The sequence below is a fragment of the Eptesicus fuscus genome, chromosome 4, assembly GCF_027574615.1.
Source record: "Eptesicus fuscus isolate TK198812 chromosome 4, DD_ASM_mEF_20220401, whole genome shotgun sequence".
Classification (NCBI taxonomy): Eukaryota; Metazoa; Chordata; class Mammalia; order Chiroptera; family Vespertilionidae; genus Eptesicus; species Eptesicus fuscus.
This window is the reverse complement of record NC_072476.1, coordinates 66,238,238-66,247,184: the sequence shown is the minus strand read 5'-3', so window position 1 is coordinate 66,247,184 and position 8,947 is coordinate 66,238,238. Positions and strand designations below refer to the sequence as shown.

At 39.0% G+C, this 8,947-nt stretch overlaps 1 pseudogene; it reads left to right on the top strand.

The window, feature by feature from the left end:
• The first annotated feature begins 225 nt into the window (after nucleotides 1-225).
• Nucleotides 226-8,675, top strand: LOC103305359 (craniofacial development protein 1-like; annotated as a pseudogene).
• The last annotated feature ends 272 nt before the right edge of the window (nucleotides 8,676-8,947 follow it).

Below are 8,947 nucleotides of genomic sequence, written 5' to 3'. Positions count from 1 at the left end.
CTGGGACAGGACGCTGGTGGCATCACCCTGGCAATGCAAGCCCAGCGTCCGTGCCCTGGCCATGCAGAGGGAGGGGAGGAGAGGGGCCTTCGACGGAGGCCAGGGCAAGGGACGCTGGGCTCGCGGGGACACAAGCCCAGCATCTGCGCCTTGGCCGCGTGGAGGGAGGGGAAGGGAGGGGCTTCAGGCCGGAAGCAGAAGCCGAGAGTGCAGGGAGCATCATGAATGCTGGGAATTGTAGTTCTGGTGGTGGCCCCTGGACCAGAAGAAGAAGCCGAGAGTGTGGGGAGCACTAGGAATGCTGGGAATCATGGTTCTGGTGGTGGACGTATTGGGCAATCTCCTAGACACTTGAGCAAAGTGAGCCTGGAGCAAGTTAATGTTGCGGGTGGGGGATGGAGGGAAAGCAAAGGTGAGAGACATAAGTCAGAGTGTCGAGGAAAAATTAAAAGGAAGATAGCCTGCAACTTCTAGGAAATCTCCACCAATGGAGCAAAGAAAAAAAAAAAGAGCTCTATTATTCTGTGAGCACCAAACCAGACTGGGCTAGGGTCTCACACAGTTCGCTCATATGATTGCAAAGACAGACAGAAACTTCACTCTTTCATGTACCCAGGCAGATACAATGCACAGCATGCATGTTTTCATGGAAGAGGACTTAACAGCACCATTTGCTATACATCCTTTGGTAAGTCACCTTTTTGGTGGCCATCTGTGGTAGTTGATTGCCATAATCAAGAGTAAAAATTAAAACTTTTCTATCTCTATGACAAGCAGGTCCATACAACTTGGAGCAAGGCAACTATCTTACCTTATAATAGACAAATATGCAAATTGACCGCACCTTCGCTACGCCCAAGCCACGCCCACCAACCAAGCCACGCCCATCAACCACGCCCACCAGGAAACCGTTGCAGGGAAGCTGGGGTGCGGCGGAGCCCAAAGCCCGGAAAGCCGCCCGGGGCTTTCCGGGCCTTGGGCGCCAGCGGGGTGCCTGCTCTGATCGCAGGAGCGAGCCGACCTGGGGGGTCGGCTCGCTCCTGCGATCGGGTTGCAGGGACGCTGGGTGCAGCTGAGCCCAAGGCCACCGCCCAGGGCCAAGCCAGGACCCTGAAAGAAGGTAGAAGGCGGTGGCCACAGCCAAGGCCTGGGTCCCCGGTGCCGGCAGAAAACTGGTGCAGGCAGCCAGGTGAATGAAGGTCTATTGCACGAATCTTCGTGCAAACGGGCTACTAGTGTATAATAATAGAAGTGTAATATGAGGGGCAATGAGTGAGGCAGTCAGAGGCAGTTAGGGGTGATCAGGCAGGCAGGTGAGCAGTTGGGGCAATCAGGCAGGCAGAGTGGTTAGGGGCGATCAGGCAAGCAGGCGAGTGGTTAGGGGTGATCTGGCAGGCAGGCAGAGGCGGTTAGGGGTGATCAGGCAGGCAGGCAGAGGTGGTTAGGGGCGATGAGGCAGGCAAGCAGAGTGGTTAGGGGCAAGCAAGCAGGCCGGCAGGCAAGCAGTTAGGAGCCAGCGGTCCCGGATTGGTAGAGGTGCAAGCAGGGCTGAAGGACTGCACCCCTCCCCCCCGACCCCCCACACAACTTTCGTGCACCGGGCCTCTAGTTTTAAAATAAATGTACTTTGACACTGATGTAATATCTTTTATATAGAGCAGGTGTGGCTTTTTGAAATTTCTATCTGGTTTGTTTGGTATGAATATGTTTATCTACACTTATGAGTGAGTTTTGTTCAAACTGTCATTGTACAGTTCTCACAAAGATATTGTTTCAATTACTTTAATAGTTAAATAATTCTGCTTTTTCTTTCTTTTTGAGATAGTTTTTGAAGTTGTGTTCCTAGTAATTTTCCACATCTGTATTTTAACATGCAGTCATTTGTGTCATTCTCTAATTTGTGTTGTAGCATATGTTTTTATTACCATAAGGTTAATCTATATCTCTATTCCATCTCACTAAAATTTGTTTCTTACATTATACTTTTCAAGTTTGGATTTATTGAGTATCTATCTTATGTGTCTGGTTTCTATGAAATTATCTTTTTTAAAATTTTGTTATTTTACTTCTGTTGGTTTTTTTGTTTTGTTTTGTTTTTAACTTTTGAGCTGGATATGGCATATTAATTTTAAACTTTAAATTTTCTTATATAAATATTAATCCTTTAATATTATTGAGTCTGTACAAATTAAGATGGTTAATTTTTCAATAAAATTAATAATTCAAGTATTACATATGTCAAATTCACTGCATTAAACATGGATTAGTAGTTTTAAAACTGTTTCACTTTCTTGTGTTTTTCAAATTTGCATTGAATTTCTTCTTTTACTCTTGAGATATTTAAAAATGTATTTCCAACTTTTAATTTATTTCCTGAATTGACAGTCTATATGCTTCTTCTGTGCTCAGAATATACCATCTACCTAGCACTATTTATGCCTCTTTGAAAATTCTTAGCCTAGTAATGAGACTCCTATTCATTTCCTCCAATTTGCACATGGTCTAAGGTTTAGTTGCCTTATTAATATCAACATTGTTGCCATCATTCATCACTAGATTCCTCTAGTGCCTGCATTTTTCTTATGGATTTCTCTTTTCTTTTCCATTCACTTGTTTGTTTGTTTTTATGGGGGTCAGTGTATGTGTTTTGCATATTTTTTCTTACTCTTTGGGGGTCCAGAATGCTTTAAATATTTATTTTATCCAGTATGTAGTTATTTTGAAATGAGACCATTCATAGCACATAGTTTGCCTCCCTATAATTTTATTGCATACACAGATATTTTCATGATTAAAATTATACAATTTGAGCTCTAGCCAGGTAGATCAGTTGGTTAGAGGATTGCCAAATACACCAAGAGAGTGGGCTCCATCTCCTGTCAGGGCACATATAAAAATCAATTAATGAATGCATCAGTAAGTAGAACAACAAACTGCTCTCTCTCTCTCTCTCTCTCTCTCTCTCTCTCTCTCTCTCTCTGTCTCTCTCTCTCAAATCAATAAATTAAAAAAAAATCAGACATCTGTCAGAGGGAGGAGGGTTGGGAGACTGGAAAAAAGAAGGTGAAAGGATTAGCCAAAAAACATATATACATAACACATAGACACAGGCAACAGTGTGGTGATAGCCAGAGGGAAAGGGAGCTGGTGGCTAGGTAGAGGTGGGCAAAGGGGGGAAAATGGGGACTGAAAGAGGCTTTACTAGGGGCAGTGGGTGCAGGATACAGTATGTAGATGATATTTTGTTGAGATGTACACTTGAAACTATATAATTTTGTGAACCAATGTTACTTCAATAAATTTCAATAAAAAATTGAAAATGTATATATCAAAAAATCATCATTAAATTATATATATAATTTTAAAAATGGTAATAGATAAAGAGATAAATATTTGGAATATTAGGAATATTGAAGACAAAAATAGTAAACACACTTAGTTTAAATAAAAAATATCCAAAAGAGAACCATTTATTTGATTATTTGATCATGAATATACTACAGATGTTCATATTCTGTAATTTAATTTGCTTCTAGATGAAGGCCAAGGCAGATATATTTAATAAAACTTAATGAGAACTTCTCTTGGAAATATATTTGTTATATAAATTAGCAAAAATAACATTTATTAAATTACTAAAATTTGTGATTACTTCACTCTCATTGAAGTCTCTTCCCCACTTCATTAATCCTCAGTCTGGGTCACCATCAATGTCTTATTTCTTCATTCCCACTTGCAGACTCGCGTGCTCTTTAGTATAAGATATATAGCCCTATTGTCTGTCTCACACAACATTTCACAATTTCTCTGGTAAACTGTAAGTTGACCATTGTTCAATTATGACTTTATTCATATGAACTTCAATACAAAAGGTTTATGAAAATTAGTAAACACATGCCCACAATTTTAACCCCATAGATTACCTCAACCACGCTAATTTTTTTCATTTCTAACTTATTGACAATTAGACAAAAATTATATTAACTTCTTTGACTATGGTCTCCTTTACCCCAAATTTCTGTTCTCTTCTGCCCCTGTTTCCCTATTTCTTATCTGTTTCCCTTTATCAAGTGTCCCTACTTAATAAGGGTGACCTTCCTAGCTATAAACACATTTGACTTCTCTCCTAACTTAACATGAGTCTTTCTTATTTACTTGTCCTTCTTTATCTTCATTTTAAATTTCTCCTTCTTTATTGATTCCTTTTCCTGGGTCTACAAATGTATTTCTCGATCCTAGGGATCCTTGTGATAAATTCATCTTTCATCTTTAATATAGTGAGATAAAGAAAAAAAGAATTATGAGCAGGAGGTATAACTTTCAAAGCATTCTCATTAAAAGAAGAGAGGAGAAAAACATATTCAGTGGTAGAAATACTATCTGTTAATAAACTAAATAGAGGTTATCTTACCAACTTTTTTTTATCAAGAGACATAAATAAAAAGAAAATCTATTTTTAAAAATTCTTAATTATGGTGCTAAGAAAATGTTCATATATATATATGAACTGTTTAATGACCTATATAATTTTTTTGTCACTCAGCATTTCAGAATGATTTTTTGTACCATTCACCTTCTTTTAAAGTATTTTTACTAGAGTTGTATCAGAGTACACTATTAAGTACAGTATAAAATATTAGAATGTAATTTCTTTTGGCACTCTATTTATGTTTATTATTGACTTCAAAGGACATTCAGGATGTAGAAGAGTTATTTTCCCAGGGGTACACATGAAAAATAATCCTGTCAGCAATTCTCATAGACAAGTGATGCAGAGGCAGTTTTAGCAAAGACATAGTATCCTTTTAACCAGAAATGATTTGTGTTTTCTTGAGGCAATGTCTATTTGCAGCAATGTTAACATTGACATCAGTACCTAGAAAATGACAGCAAAAGACAAATGGTCCTCAGTGTAAAAATCAGAAACTAAGAGCCCTGGCCACTAGGAAAATGTCAGAATGACCATGACTGACTACAGATCACAAAAGGGGCATGAAGAGTCCAACGTTTTGCCACCCAACATGTGGTTTTTAGGATATTGATCTTAAGCAGGTTATTAAGAAACAAAAGACTCAGAAAGAACCTTCAAACCTAAAGGAATTCAGATAGAAAAACCTGCTTAAAGTATGGGAGCATAATCTTAATGTCATCATATAAACTAAATGAGTCATACCAAGAAAAATCTAGCAAAGCCTGCTGTAGAACTTTCTTCTGTGCCTCATTGTTTCTGGGTGGCCCAAAGAGAATTTGTTTACACATATTTGTTCTTTCTCATCTACCTGTGTATTGCCTATCTTCCCTTTGAAATCCCAGACCCCTGCCCCCAACTTTCTCCTTAGTCTAGAATGGCATATACACCTCAACTGCTTAATAAATCTTTAGGTCTCAGATTCATATGGCATCCCCACATTTAAATCCATAATATATTTTGGACATTTTCTCCTGTTAATATCTCATGTTCATTTGATTATTAGCTCAGCCAGAAGTTTATTTTTGTGTGTGTTGTTTTTTTGTATGTTTTTTTTTTTGACTCCCACAATCACAAACTGAAATCTTTGCTTACATAAAGGCCATAACCTTACAGCGAATCTAGTAGCATTCTAAGAGTAGCATCAACGTTATTATCCAGGTGAGGCAAGGAGAGTACTTAGTTGATATTCCCTAAGGCAAAGAAAACAGTCCCTTAGACTCTCTCTCCACCTCAGGGGAGGACAAGAACGATGTGCCTTTGCATGGAGAGTATAGTGAAGATAATATAAATGAATTAGTGAAGGAAGATAAAGGGGATGATGAAGAGCAGACACAGAAAAACAAAGGAGGGGGGAAAGAAAGGATCAGAGCATTCCTCCAGGAAGAGAAAACACTTTAGCACTCCTTAGAAAAAGAGGAAGAGGAAGGTCAGGAAGAAGGCACTGGGTCAGAAGATGCAAGGGAAAGGAGGAAGATGAGCTGTGGGTCAGCTTCCTCAACAATGTGGGAACAAAATAAAAATTGCTCCCATGACCAACGGTTATAAAAAAAGAGATCGAAGAGATGAGTTCAAGTAAATTGTTGGTCAAAGCAAAAGAGCTAGAGAACCCTAAAAACACACACAAACAAATAGAAAAAGTAAAAATCACCAAGGTGTTTGATTTTGCTGGCGAAGAAGTCAGAGTGACTAAGGAAGTGGTTGCTACATCTAAAAAGGCCAAATCCTTCTTCAAGCAAAATGAGCAAGAAAAACTACTGGCTAAGGTCTTTTTAGCTCTGCCATCACTCCCTGCTGGATCAGGATGAAGATCAAGTGGCCACCTTCCACCTTTGAAATTCCTCAGTATGTTCCAGGCTTCTATGTCTCTGGATCTGGAATCCAATGGAAAAAATAAAGTGATGAACAAAATAGATCCAGAGATATGCTTACTCTTAATAGGAGCTGCACTGGTTTGCATGGATCACCTGTTACAGACTGGAAACAGGAAGAGTAAGCACCAGGCTAACTGAACCGATGCGTCCCACTTTACAAGACACCTGGATGTGGGGCCTCTCATTGTGTAGGAGCTGTTTTATCACTGCACGTGGTCTCTCTGAGTGGCCATTTTTTATTCAATTTTATCTGGAGCCCTCAGACATCAGGGCAAGATCTGTCACTGTGTACACAAAGACACAATTAAAGATCTTCGGAGAAGCTGTCTTGAAGTTTTTTACTTTTGACGACCTGGTCTTAATTCCGCTTTGGGAAGTCAGGGAAGTACTGACCATGTCTGATGTACTTGGGTGGTTCAATACAAAATACCTACTCGTACCTGATAAAATAAAGTGTCAGATATTTACTTTCTTGGAAGCTCCTGAGTAAATCATATTAAGTCTAGCAGGCTCCGTAAGGAAGAGGGCCCTAATGATTTCAGAACTAGCACTTTGTGAGGCCAGCTAGATGACACTACTAGTAATGACAGTGATCTCTCCTTTGGCCTGATAGAAAGGACACATATCTCCCAGGATCCCTGACTCTCAACACCCCTTACCCTATTACGCCTGTAAGTCTCCCTTTTTCTAGCTGGACGTATGCATTTTTATAATCCTAACTACCTCTTTGAGAAAGCTTACTTAAGTATATGCCTCTGTCTAAATGTCCCCTTATTATGAGGGTACAAGAACTGGTCTATGTTTCAAAATGGATAAAAGACTTAAATATTTTAGAAGAATCCATAGGCAGCAAAATATCAGACATATGTCGAAGCAATATCTTTACCAATACAGCTCCTAGGAAACTAAGGAGAAAATAAACAAATGGGACTACATCAAAATAAAAATGGAACTAAGGAGAAAATAAACAAATGGGACTACATCAAAATAAAAAGCTTCTGCACAGCAAAAGAAACGATCAACAAAACAACAAGAAAGCCCACTGCATGGGAGAACATATTTGCCAATGTTATCTCCGATAAGGGTTTAATCTCAACATTTATAGGAAACTCAAACAACTTAACAAAAGGAAGATAAACAATCCAATCAAAATATGGGCAAAGGACCTAAATAGACACTTTTCGAAAGAAGACATACAGAAGGCCAAGAGACCTATGAAAACATGCTCAAAGTCACTAATCATCTAAGAGATGCAAATCAAAACAACAATGAGGTACCATCTCACACCCGTCAGAATGGCTATCATCAACAAATCATCAAACGACAAGTGCTGGCAAGGCTGTGGAGAAAAAGGAACCCTGGTGCAGCCACTGTGGAGAACAGTATGGAGTTTCCTCAAAAAATTAAAAATGGAACTCCCAGTGATCTCACTTCTAGGAATATATCCCAAGAAATCAGAAACACCAATCAGAAAGAAAATATGCACCCTTATGTTCATAGCAGCACAATTTACAATAGCTAAGATTTATAAACAGCCTAAGTGCCCATCAGCAGATGAGTGGATTAGAAAATTGTGGTACATCTGCACAATGGAATACCATGCTGCTGTAAAAAAGAAGGAATTCTTACCATTTGCAACAGCATGGATGGGAGTGGAGAGCATTATGCTAAGTGAAATAAGCCAGTCAGAGAAATATAAATATCACATTATCTCATTAATTTGTGGAATATAATGAACAACATAAACTGATGAACAAAAATAGATTCAGAGACATAGAGGCACCAAACAGATCATCAAACCTCAGAGGGAAGGCAGGGGAGAGGGCGGGGGGCAGGAGGGTTTATATGAGATCAACCAAAGAACTTGTGTACATGCATATAAATATAACCAATGGACACAGACGGTAGGTTGGAGGGCATGTGCCAGGGGGTGGAAGCTGGTAGGGAGAGGTCAATGTGGAAAAAAAGAGACATATGTAATACTTTCAACAATAAAAAATTAAAAACAAACTGGCAACATATATTATAATTTGAAAAAATGTTTACCTTTGAACTTATAAAGAATTTATAAACTGTTAAAAAAAAAAAAAAAGATCAAGTGGCATGAGCAGCCTTTTGGGGAAAATTGGAGCCAAGAAGCAGAAGATGAGAACCCAGAGAAGTACAAATTGGTCTGGGAGAGCTTCAAGGAGGAGGAGGGTATTGGTGAATAACTAGCCATCCACAACTGAGGGAAGGAAGGGTACATTGAACAGAAAGCTTTTCTAGAATGAGCTTATCACAGGCAGTTTGAAATTAAGCAAGATCCCAGGCTGAGCAAAATGAAACCATGAGGTTATGGGGGGAAATCAATAGCAGCTAAATCCTGTTTACAACATGAGCTTCTTGTACGCCTATGAAATGTCTGCAATGTTTCTCCTCAAATGTTTCCCAGCAAGGCCTTTTTTCTACATTGAATTTCTGTCTTTGTATCTTCATCTCCCATGGTTTCATTCACTTCACTTTTAAAAGTTTGTCCTTAAAAAAATGCAAGTAAAAACGTAAAAGTTGGTCCTAAAAAGTAAGAGTTTAGGTGTGTGTGTGTGTGTGTGTGTGTGTGTGTGTG